The sequence below is a fragment of the Urocitellus parryii genome, chromosome 4, assembly GCF_045843805.1.
Source record: "Urocitellus parryii isolate mUroPar1 chromosome 4, mUroPar1.hap1, whole genome shotgun sequence".
Taxonomy (NCBI): Eukaryota; Metazoa; Chordata; class Mammalia; order Rodentia; family Sciuridae; genus Urocitellus; species Urocitellus parryii.
The window spans coordinates 33,160,067-33,184,008 of NC_135534.1; the positions used below are offsets into that span (position 1 = coordinate 33,160,067).

At 41.6% G+C, this 23,942-nt stretch overlaps 1 protein-coding gene across 5 annotated transcripts in view; it reads left to right on the forward strand.

Moving 5' to 3' along the window:
* LOC113193889 (uncharacterized) overlaps positions 1 to 23,942 on the forward strand; it is a 170,248-nt gene that overhangs the window by 14,688 nt on the left and 131,618 nt on the right. Inside the window, exon 1 of one of the 5 annotated variants that reach the window (XM_026404707.2) lies at positions 11,620 to 11,633. The exons of 3 other annotated variants lie outside the window; for them this stretch is intronic. The gene's annotated coding sequence lies outside the window, so the exon portion shown is untranslated. Of the gene's footprint in view, positions 1 to 11,619; positions 11,634 to 11,697; positions 11,745 to 23,942 lie in introns of those variants that run through there. One more of the 5 variants, XM_026404712.2, reaches the window with a different exon arrangement.

A 23,942-nucleotide genomic window follows, 5' to 3' on the forward strand; every position in this document is an offset into this window, starting at 1 on the left:
GATTTTGTAGTCTGCTTTGTTATTTGACAGTTGAAGAAGCTAAGCATCTTTTTATGAGGTCACAAGATGAGTTTGGAGTCATTGCGAAGTGACAGGCAGAATGGACTTGCTTGCTGGAGACTACATGCCTTTTTTGATCCCGGCCTTTGGTGGGAAATCAGGCTATCTCAGGAGACAGTGGGCTCTTCTCCCTGGAGGTTTGCAGATAAGAGACTGACAGAAAAACACAGATAGTCCCAGACTTTACAACTTTATGATGGTGAGACGTTGACGTGCACATTCAGATTTAGAAACTGTCTTTCAGGTTTTGAGTTTGTATTTTTCGAGGGCCACTGATTTGTGGTAAGATCTCTATCATGATGCTGGGTGGTGGCAGCGAGCTGAAGCTCCTAAGGAGCTGCACAATCACGAGGGTGAAGGAATGACACTCTACAGCGTGCTCTATGGTAATAAGTCGCACGAGATCTTCAACACTTTATCATAAAATAGGCTTTGTGTTAGATGTTTTGTCCAGCTGTAGGCTCATGTAGGTGTTCTGAGCACATTCACGGTAGGCCTGGCTAAACTGGGACATTCCGTAGATCAGGTGTGTGCTAAAGGACAATGGGTTTATCAAGAACAACCTCATGGTAAGCTGAGGAGCATCTGTAACTGGCACTCAGGTTTGTGAGGGTTGCTTCATTAACTTATTCCAGCTCGTGGTTGTGTGCAGAAGTAATCAATCCTATTCATACCTTTCAGCAGGTTCAGGAAACCAAGACTTAGAGAAGTTCAGCAGAGGCCTCCCCCAGGAAAGTTTTAATGATACCTGGCCTAGAATTCTAAGTTTCAAGTTTGAAAGAAACGAGGAAATTCCTACTGTCCCTTCCCACACCCTTGGTTGAGGTCAGATTTCTCTGCCACAGACACCCTGGAAGACTTGGGTGCATGAAGACCCTTACAGCCACAGATGATGATGACTCATAATTAGCTGTAGCCCTTGTACTCGGGTCCCCAGGCTGGGGGCAGGGACAGTGAAAGGGCTCAGGGCCTCAAGAACATATTCCCTTATCTTCCAGCATGAGAACGCCTCTGAGAGACCAGGTGATTGTTCTTTGGGAGCCATAGACTATGGCAGCCCAGGACTGAGTCTGTGTGCGTGGCCCACTGCGGTTTCTCCTGGCCCCTTTTCTTCCCAGCATCACAGCAGCCCTAAAGATGCTGCTTCCAACTCTGACTCTGGCTGCCCATCCCCATTCCCAGGGCTCCAGCCCAACAGCTCGGTGAGAGTTGTAAATGAAGGCTGAAAAGGAGGCTACTTAGGCAGAGCTGATGCTCCTGATTTCCTCTTTTTTCACCCAACATTTGTGCAGCCAGGTGAAACCCTAGTACGTGAGTACCTCGGGCATGCAGGTGGGAGGCCCTGTGGGAAACGCAGCCTCTGTCCTGAGTGGAGAGTATCACGCTTGCGCCTGGGGGAAGCCCTGCCCTGGTCTATTCTCCAGGCAGGGAGGTGCTAGGGCAGGTTAGGTGTCTCAGAGCCTCACTCTGTATTGTCCCCTTCATGGAGCACCGCTTCTGGGCTGCCCTTTATCAGGTGGCAATTGTCCCTGGATGCCATAGCCTGGCTTCTTTCTTTGAAAAGGAGTACAGAGCTCTACAGAGCCTGGGCTGTTTCGCTTTATGTGGACTCAGGCACAAGGGACACAGACAGTCACAGGCTGCCTAGAATTTCCAGGGCAGCCTTTATTGTGATTGCTCTCGGTAATGACCAGGAAGCTGGGCTGATTTAGCTGTTATTAATTTCAAAATGTCAAAACTCTCTGCCCTCTAGTGGTTTTTTGAGAAATATTCACAACATTATCTGGAGAGGGAATAAGAAGAAAAAAAAAAGAGAGAAAGAAAGAAGCCAACTTTAATTACAAACTGGATTCAGGTTTAAACAGAATGATCAAAGGGCAGGGTGACTGGAGAGAGCAGAGTCCCCAATCTCCACAATTCAACACCCCTTCTGCTTCTGTGGCCTCTCCCTGGCCATGGATAAGCTTGGGCACAGTCCAAACCAGTTTTGACTATTAAAAAAACAAAACAAAACAAAAAAAAAACACATCCCTAAAAACAAAACTCATTTTGGATTCCCTGTTCTTGCTCAAGACAGTGCCTCTAAAGTCCTTTGACTTGTCACCGAAGTGTGTTCACATGACTGAGTGATAACACGGTGGCTTACATCAAACTTCCTATTTTCCTTAGAAAGCATCCCTTTGGCATTGACATTTTTCACCCCATAACAAGAATTCTATTCTGAGAAGATAATGCCCTCAGAATGTTGAGTTGAAAATGCCTCTCGTAGCCTACCCACCTTAATATTTGACTTTTCCTATTACTTCAAAGTGAAGACAGATCTTAATTTAATATAGTGGGTTGAACTGCGTGTTCCCTTCCTCAAGTTTTTAACTTTACCCTTAAGTTGACTCTTGCCTACTCGGTGACCTTGCACCCTAATTTTTCCGTTTACTTCCTGTACTGCATTTGAAGTGCCAATAAATCACATCTCAGGTCAACCCTCTCTTGAACATGAATAATATTTGTATTCTCGCTGTGCAACACAATTTTACAACAATGCCAATTTATTTTCTTTTTTTGGCAGTCTAGGCTTTCATTCTTTTTTTCTTTTCTCCTTCAAAGCCCTATATATTTCAAGTCTTTCTTTTAGCTTTGGTGGTGAGTGCTGTTTAAAGCACTGACTTTTCGCTTCCAGAGGTGCATCTGGAAAACGTCACACGTGAGGTTCTAGGTGGGCTGACCTGATTTGATGTGGGTTCAAGGCAGAATTGGGCCCAGTCAGGGGCTGTGGTGTGGAGGCAGAAGTAGAAGAAGGTATTGCAGGGACCAAGACCCTGGTGAACGGATTCTCACCTGGTACTTGGGTTGGGCACTTGGTGCAGGCTCCACTGCCCCTCCCGCTCCACGTAGGACCCTCCTTTAATTAAAATCACATACTTTGATGATCTTGTAATCATTGATTTGTTTCCAGAAGCTATCAGGTTGCATGAGTCAGCGAAGCAGAAACAAGATCTACTGACCTTGTGAGGGAGGGAAATTCAGCATTGGGCCCGGGGAGGGTAAAAGCAGATAGAATTTTTATTTCAATATTATCTTCTAAGAGCTTAGCTGATAAACCCTGGGCTAGTTCCCATGGTACCATTCCTTTCCCTTGTGAAAAATCATTCAACTATTGCTTGTGCCCATTATTCATTTTTGTCCTTATGAGTTCTAAGTGTGTTGGGTGTTCTTTGTTAAAGCACTTAGAATTCTAAATTTATTTGTGCCCTTCCATGGGGAAAAATTCATCCTGCACCTGCCCAGGCAGTCAGTAGAATTGACAAATTTATGGGGCCCCAGAACTTCAGAGTATCATACCTCTGGTGAAATGGTGAGGGTGCGGCGCAGTTTGTCTATGGCTAGACGGAACAGAATGACTGAGAGTCTGACTTGTGGAACAGAATGACTGAGAGTCTGACTTGCAGTCAGATGGCTTCCTTACCTGACTGCAGGCAAGTTGCTTACCCTTTCTAAGCCTCGTTTTGTTTTTTTTTTTGTTCTTTCTTTTTTCAACTTGAAAATGGAAATAGCAGTGATATAAAATGAAGATTCATAGAGATGATGCATGGAAGGTTCTTAGCACATTGTGTTTGGTGAATGCTAGTGATAAATATGAGGATGGAGGATCCATTGTAGAGCATTGACCTCTGTCATACAAACTTGGACTGTGGGGTCAGAATGGTCTGAGTTGGGACCCTTATGTCTTAGTTCAATGGCTGTGGAAACCTCACACACCCACCTGAGCTCCACCTCAGGGCTTGTCTGAAGTACAGGCTGCTCCTGGCATGACACGTGGGGCTCCTCAACAACAGCTAGCTCCTTGCCCCTTCCCCAGCTCCCCAGACTGATGGGTCTTGGCTGCACTTGACCTTTCTGCTCTAGCTTTACTTAGATGAAAATAAAAGGAGACCCCTTAGTTGGATACCCTCCCTTTAAGTTAAAAGCAACCATTCAACCCTTCCTTTCAGACATCAAAACCCCAGAAGCCTTTGGCTCCATAATAGAAAATATCAAGTTAATTGAAACAAATATTGCTGTTTTATTAAATCAATACGTGTGTTGTTACAAAATAACGAATAGAAAGTTCTCCTAATCTTTCCTCTATGGAACAAAGTGCCCTGATCGGGAAGCCGTGCCCAGCGCCATGAAGAACTTTCGGGACGCCCAGTGCTTTGGATGTCAGTGAGATGGTTGGAAAGATGTCATTGCTGCATACTATCCCTGTGTCCTAGTATCATGCTCGGTACCTCTGGGCAGAATTTTTTTTTGCTTAAATGCCCAGGAGGACTTTTCTCTTTTGTTAATAAAGAATTAAACTGTCAATAGTGTTTTCTGGAGGTTGGAGAGGAGAGAGCAGGGGCTTCATGGAAAGGGAATGACACAGAACAGCTCTCTGCTCAGCTCCGAGGCGAGGGCTTGGCTACTCCACAGGCAGGTCCGTGAGAAACAGCGACACCCACTCTTGGTGTGAGCAGTCTGATTTCTGCTTACATACACAGACTTGATTTATAATCGAAGTCCGGACAGCATCTGAGTCTAATTACCTGGGTATATGAAAGTTCAGGAGATCTCAACTAAGTTAGCAATTCAGGGATGCGCTTTACCAGAAGCAGATGGAAAAAATAAAACACTTTAGTTTATGACTATTTTTCTATTCGGGGGAAGGAGAAAGAACAAAAAAGAGTTGCCAAATTGATCCTTGTCAAGCACTAATTAAATATTATTCATGATTAATTTTGATGTTGATGTATTCAGTGTTTTAACAGTGTCATAAATATCTGAAAGAATGAAATAACTCATTTTGTGTAGCTATAATAAATCATGCATACCGCAGTCCCCACGTGTCTGTCTGAGCCAGCCCCTTGTTATTTTTTTTTAATATGTATGCTTGTTAGTGACTCTTCTGGAATGTTATTAAGGGATATGAGGGAACAATATCCTAATCCTGCTTTGCAGTTGCCATTTCATCTGATTAAAAACAAATACATTAAAAATTATGAAATAATTTAAGAATTAGAGATGGATACTGAAGTATTAACAGATGAAGTGACATAGCATCTAGGACCTGCCTTTAAAAGTATCTGGGTTGGCTTGAAGAAGGTTGAAAATCTTGAAATAAGACTAGCCATGAATAGGTAATTCTTTTTTGGGGGGTTTGGGTACTGGGGATTGAATTCAGGGGCACTTGACTACTGAGCCACATCCCCAGCCCTGTTTTGTAATTGATTTAGAGACAGGGTCTCGCTGAGTTGCTTAGTGCCTTGCTAAGTTGCTGAGGCTGGCTTTGAACTTGCTATCCTCCTGACTCGGCCTTCAAAGCTGTTGGGATTACAGACATTTCTTTGAGAAAGAAAGAGTTCAAGTTTATTCCTTAGGAAAAAATGTGGTAATTAGTTTTCATAAGCATATAAGCAAGATATGAATCTTGAGTCAGAAAATGTAGTTGATGCAGTTTGAGATTGATCGACTAATGTCAGTGCTGAAAATGACAATAGTGGCTTTTACTTAATTGAATATCAACAGTATGCCAATTACTAGACTAGATGCTTTACATACTTATTTAATACTTAAGGGCTGGGATGTAGCTCAGTGGTAGAGTGCTTGCCGAGTGCAAGCAAGGCCCTGGTTTGATCCCTAGCAACACACACAGAAACACAAACAAGATTGCTCTGCAGGTTAAATATTTTCATCCTTATTTTATAGATAAGGGAACTGAAGCTGAAGAAGGTTAAATTACTTGTTAAAAGCCACATACCCAATGGCAAAAACAAGGTGTCTGAAGTTACAAAGCTCATCCTCATTGTTTTCCTCTAATTTAAAAAGAGATTGCATTTAGTGGGACAGTGGGTTAGAACCATTCATTCAAATAATTTGAGCAGGAAGAAGACTAAGAGATGCTGTAGTCTGAAGGTGGCAAATAGGTGACATGTCCGCTTCTGCTCCTACCCCCATTGTGGCAGACATTGCTAGTCCATTGTGGCATTTGTCAGTGCTGGCTCAGAATCCTGTTCAACACAGTGCCTGAGACAGCTTGCTAGCTCAGAGTTGACTTTCATATAGAAACCAAATTCATCCTTTCTCATCTGCCTTACCCCCTTAACAAATAAGAAAACATTCCCAGAAGAGTCAGAACTTACTCAGGGTCTCACAGCTAGTAGGGGACAAAGTACTTATTGTAGGTCCAGGATTTTTCTACTACAAGTAGATAACACTCCTTCCAAGTTAAACCTTCTCTGATTTTTTCTTATATGTGTTAATACAGACAAACTGCTTAGAACAGGGCCAGGTTCATAACAGATACTGGATTAATATTGGCTATTAAAATACTGAAAATACCAACAGAGTCCTAGGTGACAAACAGCTGCAGTCTCATGCCCTAAGGCCTTCTGTAACATAGGCTGCTCAGCCTTGGGTCCCCCGTCACTGCTCCTCAGGAATGTGCATGGAAGGCACCGCTCTGTCCAGCCTAGATGGATGATGTCAAGCAGCCGACCCTAGCATCTCCTTTTGTGTGGCGCCAACAGTACCCCGCCAGCCTCACCTTGCCCGGGGTTGGCAGACCCATAAACTACTCAACCAACTCACCGTGTTCCTGCAACAGCACACTATTCAGATTGGGGCTTCTCTCATGATCTCAAGTCTCCCTCTCCTTTTCTGAAGCGTTTTGAATTCTTGGACAATTTTGGCCAACGTTACTTCACCATTCACAGAAGAATTTTCATACCCACAGAAAATGTGCCATCCCCAAAGCCTTTATTCTTTGGTGGTTTTGTGGGTTGGTTCTGCCTTTCCTGGGGGATCCAGGAAATGAGGCGGTTATTACGAGTGGATTTTTTTTTCTTAACCTGTGAATTAAGCAGCTAATAGAAGCCCATGTAATTTGTGTGACAAGTGACAGCTTGTGTGAAAATAACTTACCCGTATCCTGTTACACATTTGCATCCATTATGCTGGGTAAAGCTGTATGTCACTGGCAGACCATTAAGATGTAGTCACCAGTGTTTTCCTAGGTGAAAGGGTAATTATTTTTGCTGTTTGCTTGTAATTTATTAATAGTCAGTGAAGAACATTAGGGTAAAGGATTATTTCAAACAAAGTCACAGATCAAATGTGTGGAAGGCATAGTGATCTAGCAGCTGATAAGAAAGACTGTTAGTGTAAGGATAAGTTTTAGTTTGAGATCTGCATGTGCTACGCCTGATGGGCTTTTCAGATAAAATCAGTGCATTATGCATGTACTGAATAGAAAAGGGGGAGAATACCAGTCAATTGTTTTACTCTAGAGAGAATCAAATATGCTCTGGAATAAAATCCCACTTTCCTATCATGTTGTATGCCCACTAGTAGCATACACAGTGATTTTTAAGTGTCAAGTGCATGCTCTAAAAAGTATGTATTCATTTTAGAGAAAGAATATAAAAACATACCAAGCCCATGATTTCTTGGATTATTACTTATTTTGATTAGGTTGACAAAGTAGATATTTTTGTATTAAAAAAGCAAGTTGAGGAAAAGTGAGTTAAAGGAAAAAGTAAATAATGGTAAAGGTAACATTCAGATATGTCCAAAAAGGACAAAGTGTTATGCACATGGAAGATGTTTAGAGAACATTGAACTAGAAACTAGTTCCCTTGGAACCTTAAGATTATCCTTGCTAAAACCCAAGCATGGTAATACACGCCTGTAATCCCAGCAACTCGGGAGGCGGATTTCAAATCTGAGGCCAGTCTCAGCAATTTAGTGAAGTCCTAACTGAAAAAAAAAAAAAAAGAAAAAAAAAAAGATTATCCTCGATAACTAGGGGTGACCCCATGTCTGGACATAATGTATCTTATGATAAAACCATCTGGAGCTCTTAGGACATTCCACCTTTTCTTTATACTTTCAGCACAATATTATTCTTCAGCTTGTGAAGCCCAAAACAAAACAAAACATTGAATGCAAGTCAAAGCAGGCATTGGGAGGAATTTACTGGATTTTTTTTCTGGGTGTGAGATGAAAGATTACAGTCTTGAGTGAGTTTGCAGATGAGCCAAGGTCTCGGCTGAACTCTGTCCCAGCTTCATCTGGTCTCTGGTATAAACTCATTTTTTCCCTGGACCTCAGTTTCCACATATGTAAAGTTAGATTGAGATGATCCCCACCATTTGCCTTACAGCCCTGAACTTTGGACTCAGAATTCTGGAAGAATTGTACACATTTCTGGAAGATTGTACACATTTCTGAGTCTCCTAAGGTTACTAACACCATAAACTGAGCTGATCTCTTATAATGGGCTAAGTGGCTTCTTTAAAGGAGACAAAACTTATTTAGGATATAAATTTGGATGTGTTTATTAAAGCAAAACCAAGTGCTGCTTCTCTTCTTTCATATCAGGATATTTTTTGAAAAGTACTGTCCCTAATCCAGCTCAGGAAGAGGGTCAAAGATGATTTCCCAAGGAAGGAGAACCCCAAAGCTGATTCTTAGAAAAAGGGAGGTAGTTATCCAGAGAAATGGGAAGGGCGATTCAATCAGCAAGAGTAGTTTGAAGTAAGACCTGGATACACAAAAGAACATGGTTCATTTAGGGCAATGCAAGCACTTGCTGACTCAGCAAATAGTCATTGTCTTGCCTACCTGTCCCAGACCCTGTGACCATCAGGCTGCAGTGCAAGGTGGGGGTAAGAGGAGGGGGCTGGCTGAGTGGCACTGGCTCCTGAAAGGCTTCCGAGGCCCTGCTGAAGTTTGGACTTCCAACAAGCTACTGTCAACTGTAAAGAGGCAAGAAAGCTTTGAGGTCAGGAGAATTGTGGGAAAAACAGAGGCTTTGGGGTGTGCTTGCCCTTGTTCAAAGGCATCAGCTTCTTGATCTCTAATAGCTCAGTAGACTTCAGGGGTTTTTCCCTTGAGAGTGTCTTTCTGAATCTAGTGACTGGAAGGGCATCTAAGGTGTGTAATTATAAACACTCTTGTCCCCTGGGCCCTGGGAATGGGGAGTGGTGGGTGTCTGACTGTACCTATTTCTGTTGCGACCTCTCATGCTGATTTGCAGTTGGACTGGGTGAAAGCCGACTCCTCCCTTTGAGCTTTTCTCCTTGGAGGAGGAAGCAGCTATCTCAGAAGATATTTCCATAGACTGGAAAGCATAGGCATGTTTCCTCTTGCAGTTTTTTCCCCCCCCCCGCAGACCGTGTAAGGTATCATTCTAGAGACAAGCTGCTTGTCCTTTCTGATTATTTCAGACACAAGCAGCCCGTTCCTTTCCATCGAGCAGATCTGGATAAGCCATTGCCAACTCCATGAAAGTGCAACATTGGAGCGAGTGACATAATGATGAGCCAGGAAGCCAGAGGTGGGCACAGGCTTTCTCGAAAGAGTTAGATAACATTATGGAGAGAAGATAAGGAGAATCTGAGAACATAGTATCTTGCAATGGTTCATGCAGCTATTTAAAAACTGCAGTTAAAAAAAAAAAAAAAAGAGCTCCTGCCACTACCTACTGAATACTCTGAAACATGAAGGGTCTGTCAGCAACTTTAAGTCTTTGCATTTAAAGAGTTAAAAATAAAGGAAGACTTTCTGGTGGACTTGTTTGCCAAGTTCAAACTCTAGCCCTGTTGCTGACTAGCTGTTGCCCTTTGCAAGTGGCTGAATGTTTATCCCTGCCTTTCCTCCTATGTAAATGGAGTAATAATATACCTTCTTGAAAGGATTTCAGGGAAGAGCAAATTTGATGAACTTGGCAAAGCTCTTAGTAAGTGGGCAATGAGCACTAGTAGTTGATATTATCCAAAGGACGTGTTTGAGGGCATTTCCATCCAGTCATCCCTAAACACTGTAGTAAGGATAACAATTTACATGCATAGAATTCAGCAGAGTTTACATTTTATACAAGTGTGTTCTCGGCTAGGAGAATTAGAGCCCTTAGCTGATTTGGCCAAATTCTTGGAGTGAATAAGGGTTAGAACTGGCACACAGGTGCCAATCTTTTGATTGAAACCTGGTTCTTTCTACTGAATCATGGAGTCTTACACCAAGAATGTCTTTGAGAGACATTTTCATATAAACTCTACTCTTTTTCTCCAAGTGAACCATTCTTATTTCTATGAATCCAAAAGTTACCATCTACCTGTGTCCTAACATGAGCCTGCTGGGACACATCTGACTTCCTAGATCTGGGGTTTAGACAGGCTGGGGAATTGTTGGTAGGCCCTTTAGTAGGGTTTATTACTGACAATATCTGGGACAATCCGGAAAATGTAAAATTTAATGTATCATTTCAGTTGAGCTCAGAGGACAGCTCCTTGCTGTGTTGCAAAGGTGGTTAACATTAGCCTGGAAAGTGAGTGTGAGTAAATCTTTGCTGGAGCAGCAAAAGCTATAGCAGTGTCTCTGCATAATTAACAGTAGGGGTAGGGGCTTGTGACTGTTAACCGTCACCTCTCGCCAGGCATGGTGGTGCCCGCCTGTAATCCCAGAAGCTCGGGAGGCTGAGACAGAAAGATCACAAATACAAAGCCAGCCTCAGCAATTTAGCGAGGCCCTAAGCAAGACCCCGTCTCAAAATAAAAAGTAAAAAGGGGCTGGTGATGTGGCTCCGTGGTTAAGCATCCCTGAGTTTAAGCCCTCATATCTCTCCCTTACAAAAAATAAATAATCATCTCTCTCAGAAGGCTTCTATTCAAGTCCATATCCTTTAGTATAGTCATTTGTTAGATCACCTATGGGATATGGTTACCTATACATCGCAAATTCTAGTCTTATGGCCTGCAGTTTCCTTCTTGTGAGAATGGGCCTTAAATTCCATGTTTGAGTCATGACTTAAATGCCACTCCTTATTACCTGCAGAGATTGATTTTACTGCACCCGAAGATCTCAGGTGGAAGCTGTTCTTGCACAATGTCATGTGATGTAGTGGTAAGGGGACTTTCTTGAGTTCTAATCCTGAGCAAGTGACTTCATCTCTGTGGTGACATTTCCTCTTATCTGTGATGAGGGAGTTGAAGTCAGTAATATTTTAAGGGTTCTTAAGCATTTAAATTCTACGCTACATAAGCAGTCATTTAGGAATAAATTAGAAGACTCAAGAGGAACACCAGACTAAAATTGAGACATGGAGACATGAATGCATTTATCCTTTTAAAAATTAGTTTCATGGCAATAGTGAGATTCATAAAAACACAATTTAAAGCAGTTGCTGTGTATTCTCTGTGCATGAAAGCAATAAGGTTTTTTATCATTGGAAAGTGTGTTTTATTCTTATTTTCTTCAAAAATTATTTTCAGGTGGGTCGTCATCCAGGCCAGAAGTTCCTACTCTTGGTTTGTGGTCAAAATCTGAGGGAGACAGTTGAAAAGTACAGGATTTCTGGGCACCTCCCAGACCTTTGGGATCAGAATAGCAGGATTGTAGGCCCAACAGTCTCCATTAAAGACCAAGAAGATAGTCAGACTCCCTGGGCGAGTCCCAGGCTGGAAAATCCCTGCTTAGTCGGTTGTATGATTTTGATGGATTCAGTTTCTGATGGCTGGCTGTGTCTTTCTCATTCCAGAATTTTCCTAGTGCCTGAGGTGAGCCATGGGGCATAATCTGCATTATCATTCATTGACTGTTAACTGTTGGGTGTGTGTGACCTGCAGCCCAGGGCTCTTGTAAGGCCTGGCATTTCCAGTTTGTGAAGGGTGAGTGTTTGGCTGCATGTCAACTCTACCTTTGGTGGCATCCAGTCTGACTTTGTCATCCTGTACCCCTAGGGATTCTGCCCTCTCACATGTGCTCCCTGACAAAGCCACATCTTCCTCCCTTTTTAGTCAGAGTGCTTTCTTTCTTTCATTTTAGCTGTATTTGAGATATGACTCACAAACCATGTAATTCATCCTCTTAAAGTGCACAATCATTGCTTTTTTGGTGTGTGTGTGGGGGGGCTTGGATACCAAAGATTGAACTCAGGGGCACTCAACCACTGAGCCACATCCCCAGCTCTATTTTTATTTTATTTAGAGACAGGGTCTCACTGAATTGCTTAGCGCCTCACTGTTGCTGAGGCTGGCTTTGAACTTGAGATCCTCCTGCCTCAGCCTCTTGAGCCGCTAGGATTATAGGTGTGTGCCACTGTGCCCAGCAACAATCAATGGTTTTTAGTATATCCACAAATATGTGCATATTTCATGACCCCCAAAGAAGTCTTATACCCTTTAGCTAACATTTGCTCCATCTCCTCATTCTCCTAGCAGTAGGCAACCATGGATCTTCTTTCTATCATTATAAATTTGCCTCTTCTAGGCATTTCCTGTAATTGGAATTATATAACAATTATATAACATGTCATCATTTGGACTGTTTCTGTCCCTCAGCATAATGTCGCCAAGGTTCCTCCATGTTGTAGCACCTTTCTATGCTTCACTCCCTTTTTCTTTCTTTTCCCTTTTTTATCACTTTTCTAAAATAACTGTTTTTATGGACGATTATATTCATATTTTTTGTTTTATTGATTTTATTTTTTAATACGTGACAGCAGAATGCATTACAATTCTTATTACAGATATAGAGTACAATTTTTCATATCTTTGTATATAGAGTATGTTCACGCCAATTCATGCCTTTATACATGTACTTTGTTTTTTTAATGCATTACCAATTCTTTTTTTTAATATTTATTTTTAAGTTTTAGGTGGACACAATATCTTTATTTTACATTTATGTGGTGCTGAGGATCGAACCCAGCGCCTTGTGCATGCTGGGCAAGCACTCCACCACTGAGCCCCAACCCCAGCCCCTGTATTACAATTCTTATTACACATATATACCACAATTTTTCATATCTCTGTTTATATATCAAGTATGTTGACACCCAATTCGAGTCTTTATACATGTACTTTGGATAATGATGTCCATCACATTCCACCACTCTTACTAATCCCCTGCCCCCTCCTTTTCCCTCCCACCCCTCTGCTCTATCTAGATTTCATCTAATCCTCCCATGCTCCCCCTCCCTATCCCACTATGAGTCAGTCTCCTTATATCAGAAAAAACATTCATCATTTGTTTTTTTGGGATTGGCTAACTTCATTTAACATTATCTTCTCCAACGCCATCCATTTACCTGCAAATGCCATGATTTTATTCTCTTTTAATGATGAGTAAAATTCTATGGTGTATATATGCCACATTTTTTTTTCATTCATTCATCCACTAAAGAGCATCTAGGTTGGCTCCACAGTTTAGCTATTGTGAATTGTGCTGCTGTAAACATTGATGTGGCTGTGTCCCTGTAGTATGCTGTTTTTAAGTCCTTTCGGTATAGTCTGAGGAGAGGGATAGCTGGGTCAAATGGTGGTTCCATTCCCAGATTTCTAAGGAATCTCCATATTGCTTTCCATATTGGCTGTACCAATTTGCAGTCCCACCAGAAATGTATGAGTGTACCTTTTCTCCACATCCTCTCCAACACTTATTGTTGTTTGTCTTCATAATAGCTGCCATTTTGACTGGAGTGCTTCACTCCTTTTTAAAGTCAAATATTATTCCACTGTATGGATAGCCCACATTTTATTTATCTGCTAATGGACATTTGGGTTGTTTCCAATTTTTGACTATTCTGAGTAATGCTGCCGTGAACAGTTACGTATGGATTTTTGTGTAGCTATGTTTTAATTTTTCTTGGTACACACCTAGGAGTGGAATTGTGGTCGACCATATGGTAATATTTTGTCTTACCCTTTGAAAAACTCCTAGACAGTTTTCCAAAATGGCTGCATCATTTTAAATTCCCACCAATAGTATCAGAGGGCGCTATTTTCCCCATGTTGTTGTGAACACTTGTTAATTACTTCTTTTTTTTAAAAAAAAATTATTCCCACACTATTGGGTATGGAATGGTATGGCATCTCATTTCATTCTTATGGAATGCTTTCTGCCATTTGAAAATTTGTTATTCCACAATATATAATTTAATTTATTTAATCCCCAGGGAATATATTTTCAAAATGAAAGCAAAATCTTAATTTTTAATTGTAGAAAGACTAGAAAATGCAGATAAGCAAAAATTTAGACACTCCAAATCATCTGTACTATCTCTACCCAGGGAAAATCAGTGTTACTCTGTGGAGTATCTCTTTTTAGTATCCTTTCCATAGAAACTCACTTAATGGAGAATGTTTTAGACCCAGTGGTGGAACCAATTATGGAATTATGAAGAAGTTACTCCCTTCTTTCCATCTGAGATAAGACCAGGGATGAACCTCTTGATCATCCTTGCTAAAATTCTGACCTGGGCGGTGGACAAAAGAAATGCTCATCTTTCTGACCCCAGCAATCCAATGAAAACGTCTAACTTTTAGCTGTGTAGTTCTTTTAGCTATGTCACTGAATGAAGATCCTTGATGCCACTTAAACATGGAGAGTGTCCTTAGGGAAGTCCTTGGGGTAGCCTGGTTCCCTCACATCCTGAACCTAAGAAACTTTTGACATGGCCAATTTGAAAACATTGGCCACCTTAGACTTATGGATGAAGAAAAGGATAATGCGTGTTGCAACACCATCTTTAATAGTTGACCCAACATTTTTGCATTTATTTTTAAAAAGCAATCGTTTCCTAACATCTAGTGGCTTAAAGGTTGAATGGCAACTCATTTTCATAATAATGTGGATCATCTCTTAAATTCGTGGTATAAGTCACTGATTTGCCTCTTAGAGTAGATGGTCTCCTTATAACAGTGGGATTCTGAACTGGTAGCCCTGTTCTGCAGGGCTATTTTTTTCTCCAATAGTTAAAACAAAATATTATAGAACACTTATTATATGCTGGTCCTTTTACATAGATTATTTCATTTAATCCTCACAGCTATCTTTCAAGGCATGATTTATCTTTGTGCCTGCTTTACAGATTGAATAATAGGGAAGTTGACAACCGGTCTGTGCTTTGGATGCACCAATCTGGCCATAGAGTCTTTCCTGCTAGCATTCTAGAAAATAGTACTTTTTATAAACCGGTAATTCAACAAATCGGGAAACCAATACAATTATGAAGACAAATATTTGCTTATGGGGACTGCCTGTATTTGGGGACATGTGTCAGTTTGAACACTTCTGCTCGCTGTTAGATGTCCCACACTGGCCCTCTTCTGTCCTTCTGCCCCTACCACTTGGGAAAGAGGGTTAAGTAAGCCTTCCCTGCAGAGGGGGCTATTTTTTCTCCTTTTTTAAAATTAGCCAAAATTGGCCTTTTGGTTTATTAAGCATTTCCCTGTGAATATGCTTGGAGAGTGAGAGGGAAGCTAAGATGTATCCATTCTCTTTTCTCAATCTCCTTCCCCCTCCTCCCTTCCACTCCCACCTCAAGTCCAAGGTCACAAAAGCTGTGGGGAGAGAGAAAGCATGGCAGTGCTTAGGAGAATGGACAGTGTCTTAAGGGCTGAATGGCAACTCATTTTCATAATGACGCAGACGGTTTCTGAAGTCCATGGCATTAGAGTAGAAGCTCTCCTAGTGACAGTGGGGTTCCGACTGGCAGCCCTGTTCCACAGGGGCACTGTGGAAAGGGTAGTGGGAAGACTGGGGAGGTGAAAAAGGATCTGTGAGTGGCCCTAGACTCTGGAGGGAGACGTGCTGACTGTCAGCCCACAGTGAGCCACTCTGTGTGGAGATTCTCTCATATTGAGTGCTGTTGTCACGAGTAGCTAATACGATTTATTCTGTTCTGAGTGCCACTCAGTGAAATGGGCATTATTCGTTGTTTTAACTTCTTTTTGGAACGAGGCTGTCATCCCTATTCAATGGATGAGTTCATAGGCTCAGAGAAGATACATTGTCTGATAGCACACAGCACCCCAGCAGCAGGATCAAACTGCAGTTCTGCCTTGAATCCAAAGGCTTTGTGGAGTTTATATTTAATTTATGTTCTGGAGTTTAGGGTTCTAGGTCCAGAGCTCCCTGGTGGGGCCAAGGGGTGGAGTCTCTGCTGACCTGGTAGGAAGGAGGTCACGATTGCAGCTGGGATAAACTGGAGCCTTAGAAAGAAGGTCCGATGTGGAGAATGGTGTCTGCTGGAGCCCCCCACAGCTGACTTTATACCCTACCTTTTACCAATAATAACAGCAGTAATAATAAAGAGTGAAGATTTTTAAGCAGTATTTCTACAGCTTTTATAAAAACTTAAGAAAAACTTAGAATTCAGGTTTAGGGTCAGACCTGGTGTGGGATTCAGACTCTTCTACTGGCTTGTGACCTCTGGCTGCTCATAAACTCTTTTTGCCTTAACTTATGAAAGGGGGATAATGCTACCCAGGAGGTAGGGTTGTTGGAGGATAATGCCTGGTACCTGATAAGTGCTCTGGAAGAGTTAACTGCTGCTCTTACCCCACCCACACCGGTGCCTTCTGTCCCCCCTTATACACCCTGGATGGCCCTCCTTGCTACCTTTACCATCTACTCCAATGGAGACCCACTGGGTCCAACTGCTTTATGGAAACTCTTCTGGAACTTCATAGATTCTGCCTTGTTTGGAGTTGGTTGGTTGGTTGGTTGGGGGCCTTCAGGCTCTGAGAGACTCCTTTGCTGAAAGGGGTCTCCCCAGACTGTGTGTACCTTCCCCATTGATGCCTCTCTGGGGCCAGAGCTGCTCTATCAATTCTTTATTAAGACCAGCTATTTTTTATTTATGATGCTTGTGGGTTCATTAAAAATGGCACTCCCTGTTGGGGATACCAGCAAGGCTTTTAGCCAGTTTTTATCAGGTTGTTAGAGTAGATATGAATATTTTAATAGAGAGAAAGAGCAAAGCCTTCCACAAACTTAATTTGTTCTAGAATTTAAGTGACAGGCTTAACAGGGGTGCCAAGTAATTCAGTATAATCAGCCCAGATAGTGGAATAAGGAACACAATTAAATGGACCAGGGAGCTTTTCCAGAGGGGCCACAGGGGGATTCCCTCCCCTGCCCATAGCAGCTGCAAATCACTGTATCCTAGGATCCTTTTAGTCCATGTAAGATCTAGCATAGCCACAGGCAGCTTCTAGGCCCAGTTAAGTTCCCAGGAAGTCAGGAGAGTGTTTTTGCAGATTCCATTTTAACATTTATAGAATTCTTTTCCCAAGATGTTGATCTTATTAAATTATACACAGAATGGTGAATAAGCAAGGTCACTGGTACCCCTCAAAAGCATATTTGAAAAGATAACAGAATGAAACAGACATTATTACTGTATGTATATATGTGACTACATGACCAATATGATTCTGCAACATGTACACCCAGAAAAATGAGAAATTATATCCCATCTATGTCAAAGTGTATAAGTGCATATATACTGTCATGTATAATTAATTAAAACAAATTAAAAAAATTTTAAAAAGCACATTTGAGGCTTCACTTTTGATCATAGTCAGAGAGATGGTGGCTGGTTTCTTGATGTAGTTTAAATCATATCCACTTGGGGGAGCTTTATGATTGAATTTTAAGATCCACATCAGGTTTCTTTCTTTTCTTTCTTCTTCTTCTTCTTTTTTTTTAAATGTGCCACATGAGATCCAGATGACTCCCCCTCCCCACTGCAGTGACAAGCTACTGAAGCAAGCAATGGTTGCAGAAATACAATGATAAATCAGTGTGAGTGGTTTTACTTTATTGGCAATTCCTCCCTCTGGATTTGGAAGTTATTCTTGATTTTTAAAAGCTTCTTCCCCTTCAAACTAAAATAGTTTAAAGATAAAATAAAGAATAGCAGTACTTTCTGCTCTTTCTTGCATGAGTGTTCTGCATATGTATGCAGACATCAACGCATATTTAAATAACTGCATGTCCCAGTTGATTTCAAATAACCAAACCACCAGAAAAAAAAAAATCTTTGAACTTTTAAGAATATGGTCAATTGCAAGGAAGATAAAATCATGAAATCAAACGTCTGAACAGAGAAGGATGTTTTCCTGGGTATCCAGCATGGAACTCTCTATCAGCCTTCCTCTGTCTCACATAGGTGGGGCCCAGAGAGGTCTAATGAAGGACAATCCATTGCTGCCCGGGCATAAGTCCAGGTTCCAGATGGTCTTTGGGGTCTACCCAGATTTGGACGGTTTTGAGATCATAGAAAGCTGGTTAGGGTTCCTAATTAGGACATTTGCTAGAGAGTGTTGTCACAATATGGATGCATTATTAACCCATTTTACTATGGAATAAAACGAAACCAATTATGAACCCCCATAAACAAGTGTGCCTCTTCGTGTCCACCTGCCCGCACAGAGGGAGCTGGAAAGGGTTTCTCAAAGAAACATGGCCTCGTTATTGTCTAAATCCCAGCCTTATTCTTTCCCCTTTTCTCCTTTGTCCTCTTCCTTTGATTTGGGATGACTCTCTCCTTTACTTAGTGCCCAGTTCTTCTATTACATATGGCTTTGCTATCTTGGTAAAGCCTTTCTTATTTTTCCTTCTGTCTTTCCAGAGGAGGAAGGGAAGCATCTGGAAGGGGGGTCACTTTTCAGCCTCTTGTCCATTGGTGAAGGGTTTCCCTACGTCTGCACAGTGGCACGGATTCTCTCCTTATGGTCATGCTCAGCCAGCCCAGTGGGCTCAGCATCTCTGTTTCTGTCTCTGACTCTCTCATTGGACAGACAGACCAGTCTGGACACAAGTGTCACACTCTGCCCGATGGGGATATTTCTCAGGAACCTGCTCCTGTGAAGACCGGCAGCCCCTGCCCCATCCCCTCTTCTCCATTGTCATTGGTCACATCCATAGGCTTTTCCTTGTCTGCTCAGTGGAGGGGAAAAATGTCACTTTGCTTCCTTGGAACCCTGTTGTTCCTACCAGGATGACTTTTCTCTGAGATGTGGGGAAACTTCCCACTCCTATTTTTACAGTATTTTCTGGCCTTTTAATTTTAATGTAATAGTTTCCAACCTTTTTCTTTTAAACTATGAGACTGTTTTTTTTTTTTTTTTTTTGGAACTAAATTTACACAGAAGCGCCACCCCGTGTGCACCTGGCTTCAAGGAACCCTGCGCAGATCATTTTCTAAGACAGCTTCCAGACCCTGTGTAGTGGGCCTTTGCTGCTCTTCCATCAAGAGATGGAGTCTGCTTCCTTCCCCCAAATCTGGTGGCCTTGTGTCTTGCCTTGATGAACAGAATATTTTAGTCCTTTTTTTTCCTTGCCCTAAGACCACCAGGTGAAGAAGTTGCTCTAGCTCAGCAGGGATGGGAGGAGACCTGCATTTAAGGGCACAGAAAGACTGATCTGCTGTGGTGGCAGCAGAAGATCCCCCAGGGTACCATAGTGAACCCCAAGCCTGTGGATCAGAGGACCAGTGCTTTAACACACTTGAGTGCTTCTGGATGTTTTCAGTCATCAGTATCAGTCAAACTGATGCAGTATATGATGCCGCTTTCCTCCTGCAAGTGGGTGGTTTTTAAAAGTCCTAGTTAAACAACGGGAAGGAGAGCTAGGACTGGGGGCTCAGTGGTAGAGCACTTTCCTCACGTGTGTGAGGCACTGGATCTGATTCTCAGCACCTCATATGAATAAATGGATAAAATAAAGGTCCATCAATAACTTTAAAAAAAAACACAGAAAGGAGACAAGACCTAGTGCTACTATGACACATTAATGTTAGACTTAGTGCCTGTTTTCCTTTTTTAGCTTTATTTTATTATTTTTTATTTTCCTTTTTTTATTGGTTGTTCAAAACATTACAAAGCTCTTGACATATCATATTTCATACATTAGATTGAAGTGGGTTATGAACTCCCATTTTTTACCCCAAATACAGATTGCAGAATCACATCGGTTACACATCCACATTTTTACATCATGTCCTATTAGTGACTGTTGTATTCTGCTACCTTTCCTATCCTCTACTATCCCCCCTCCCCTCCCCTCCATCTTCTCTCTCTACCCCATCTACTGTAATTCATTTCTCTCCTTGTTTATTTTCCCATTCCCCTCACAACCTCTTACATGTAATTTTGTATAACAATGAGGGTCTCCCTCCATTTCCATGCAATTTCCCTTTTGTCTCCCTTTCCCTCCCACCTCATGTCTCTGTTAAATGTTAATCTTTTTCTCCTGCTCTTCCTCCCTGTTCTATTCTTAGTTGCTCTCATTATAGCAAACAAGACATTTGACATTTGTTTTTTAGGGATTGCCTAGCTTCACTTAGCATAATCTGCTCTAGTGCCGTCCATTTCCCTGCAAATTCCACGATTTTATCATTTTTTAGTGCTGTATAATACTCCATGTTAGTGCCTGTTTTCTATTACCACATTCTCACTCCTTACCACGTGTTGAGTTCTGTGCTGAGCACTTCACATACAATGTCCTATTAAGTCTTCTGGAAGACTTGGCAAAGCTGGTAGGATTGTTTTCATTTTACAGGTAAAATAGGAACTCAAAGAAGTTAAGACATCAGTGCTGTGGCATTGCCCAACTCCAGGGGATGCTATTCATACCGTTGTCTGTCTCAATGGTGCCCCCTACTGTTGTGCAGTTTACATGGTAGTCCTGCCCCAAGTAACACCCTAACAAGTGGAGGAACTGGGATTTTAGACTGCAAAGCCTGAACACTTCATTTTATATTACTTTAATAATCTTTGACTTCTCTAAGCTACCTTATTTCTTCTTTTTTTTTATACATTTGTTCATCTATCCAATCGCCTATTTATTTGTCCATCTGTCCATCCACCTATCCACCCAAACATCCTTCCTTCCTTCTCTTTACCCCTCTAAACACCCTCTTGCCTACTCATTCAATTTAGAGGAACCATTAAATTTTCTGTAAAAGGTCTGAATATTCAGTTTCTTAAAATATACCTAGAAACATTCATTTTCTACTGCTTTTTAAAAATTCATTTGAAATATGAAATCTAATTGTAGACTATTTCAAACATTTAGAAAAGAAAACAAATTTCTGGAAAACCATGTACCCATAATCCAGATTTCACATTGTACCCGATTTGCTTCCAATTTCCTTTTTAAAGAAAGAAGATAGAAAAGAGCCGAAGCCCTGCCTCTCCCTCTCACTTCTTTCCCCATGGTGTGTCACATCTGTGTCATATTCACATGTGTGATCTTATATTTTTACTGGATCTGTAGGTATCCATGAGTGATATTCAATATTATGATAATATTATTTTGAGTTTGCATTTTCTTAAATTTTTTTTTAGTTGTAGTTGGACACAATACCTTTATTTTATTTATTTTTATGTGGTGCTGAGGATCGAACCCAGCATCTTGCACGTGCTAGGCGAGCGCTCTACCTCTGAGCCACAACTCCAGCCCCTGTAGTTTGTATTTACATCAATATGCTTTTCAAACTTGCTTTTATCTTCCAACACTATAATTTTTGAGATTTATTCCCTTTGACCTGTGTATACAGATCCCATCAGACAGTGATATGAGCTAGGGAAACACATATTACCATGGAGGCTGGGAAGGGTTTCATGGAAGAAAAGGCTTTGGAGCCAAAGAAATGAAAATAAGATGTTTACGCTAAAACCTGGGCAAGCAAATGGAATGGTGTGTGGATGTGTGCACAGGAGCACAGGTCTGCTCTCTGTAGAGGGCGGGAAAGGATGTTCCAGGCAGAGGGAACAGCATGTGCAGAGACCTGGAGGCTAAAAAAGATCGTTGCTTATTCTGGGTGCTGTCAAGAGCCCAGTTTATTTGGAGGGAGGAATTTGGGAGGTGGGGTGATTAGAAACAAAGCCAGAAACAGTGCCTGGCACTTGGCTGTCATTATTATTTGTTGAATAAATGAATGATTAAAAGCTTTTAGTGTTACAAATGCAATCATGAGGCCAGCCTTTAATTAACTGGAAGTTTTAAGGCATTGTTCCTTATTGTAAGCAGGGCTCCCCAAATCTCTTTGATCCCAAACTTTGTTCCTGAACCCAGATAATATAAATGAGTCTTATTTCCCTATATCCGTAAGCACAATTTTGTAAGCACAATTCAATCTTCTGCAATGGAGGCTCTTTTTAGTCTTGTAACCCCAAGTTAGAAAGTTATAGGGCATTCTTTAAGATTAGACTGTTGAGACAGCTGATTTAGAAAATCGAGTCAAATGAACTTATTCCTTCTAAACACAGGTCATGTAATACAGGTCATTTGTGCTTAGGATGGATTTGGGTAAGACACAACTATTATGAATTTAATTTTTTTTCATTGATTCAAGTCATTTGTTAGCACTACTTCAAAATAATTTTATTCTTAAAAATTATTTTTACTAAATGGATCTATGTTTCTTTCAAGGCTTTAATTCATGCAGTGGTGGTTTCTGACCATATCTGATTGGGATTTTGTAGTCATGAGACTGAGAACAAGGTCAACATGTGGGGATCCCTTTCCTCTGAGTTAATCAGCAAAGGCTGGAGGTAACCAGGCTAGCTGTCTCCCCGTTTGTTATTATTATTAATGCTCTCCAGGCTTATCTACGATGATCTGTAGCTAACTTCTCAAAGCAATTCAAAGCATGTAACAGACTCTAATAATAGCTGCTCTTCACATGTAGAATATTTATTTGGGCACTTGCTGGCATAGCCAGGGCTCTGGTGGGATGAATTTCCTAAGCCTTAGAAAGTCAGTGCTCCCTGGGTGTCTTTGTGGTCTCTTTCCACTGACTGATCTCCAGCCACTGTGGTGCTGCTGGGGTGTTTCAGAGAAAGCAGAACTAGGGATCCCTTTGTGGCTGCAGGGAGAGATTTCTTTATTCCAAGCTAGGAGCTGTGTTTGTCATGGGGATGGAGAAGAAGCTATTCAGGTAGATCATAACAAATCCCATCTTGCTGTTCAACTACTGGGAAGTTGCTGGAGGGGAGGGAGATGAATTTTTGTCATCTTGAATTAAGATCTGTGTTTTTCGATAGGATTTATGTTGCAAATAATAATTAGATTTTCAGGGTAGCCCACAAAATTCTATTTGCTTAAAATGTAGCTGAAGAAAAAATGTGATGTAAACACAATCTGCATGACAGACTAACGCAGAGCTTCTCTGGTTGAAACTAGTTTGGCCTCAAAGTCTTGAGTCTTGGTCCTTGAAATTCACTTTCCTCTTAGGCTTGCTTCACTCATCTCTGGGCTATCTCCCCTTCTGTCCTGAGGAGTGATGAGTGCTTTTACTGCTCCAGAGAGGATACATAACTGTATGGTCAGTTTTCCAAGATCAAAGAAACATTGAGAATGGATTCAATAGCAGCAGCAGCAGCAGCAGCAGCAGCAATAACAACAACAAAAAAAGAAAGAATAGTAGTTTTTGTAAACTGGTCTGCCCATCAATGTGAATTTGTTGTACAAGAACCACCCAGGAAATATAAAACTGATTTTAAAAACAATCTAGGGCCATTCCTTAAAATTCCAATTCAGTGCCAGGTATGGTGGTGCATGCCTGTAATCCCAGTGGCTCAGGAGGCTGAGATAGGAGGATCACGTGTTCAAAGCCAGCCTCAGCAAAGTGAGATTCTAAGCAACTCAGTGAGATCTTGTATCTAAATCAAATACTAAAAGGGGCTAGAGATGTGGCTCAGTGGTGAAGTGCTGTTGGGTTCAATTCCTGGTACCAATAGAAACAAACAAACAAGCATCCAATTCAGTGAACCTAGACTGTTTCATGTGGAATCTGTATATTAAAAAGCTGCTCCAAAGGATTAAGGTCTGCAGCCATATTTGGAAATCTCTGGAATTGGGTCATCTGGCTCTCTGGGTCCCACTAGGCCTTCAACTGGTAGCTACCTCCTGGGCTTCCACCCCAGGGCAGGAGACAGATTCAGACACATCAAGAGAGTCCTGAGGAGAGACAGGAGTTTCCTAGACTTTCCAAGGCTTGCTGCCCCCTACAGATTGGTTTCTTACCTGAAAATTTCTCATTCCCCTTACTGTCAGCAGAGATTTCCACA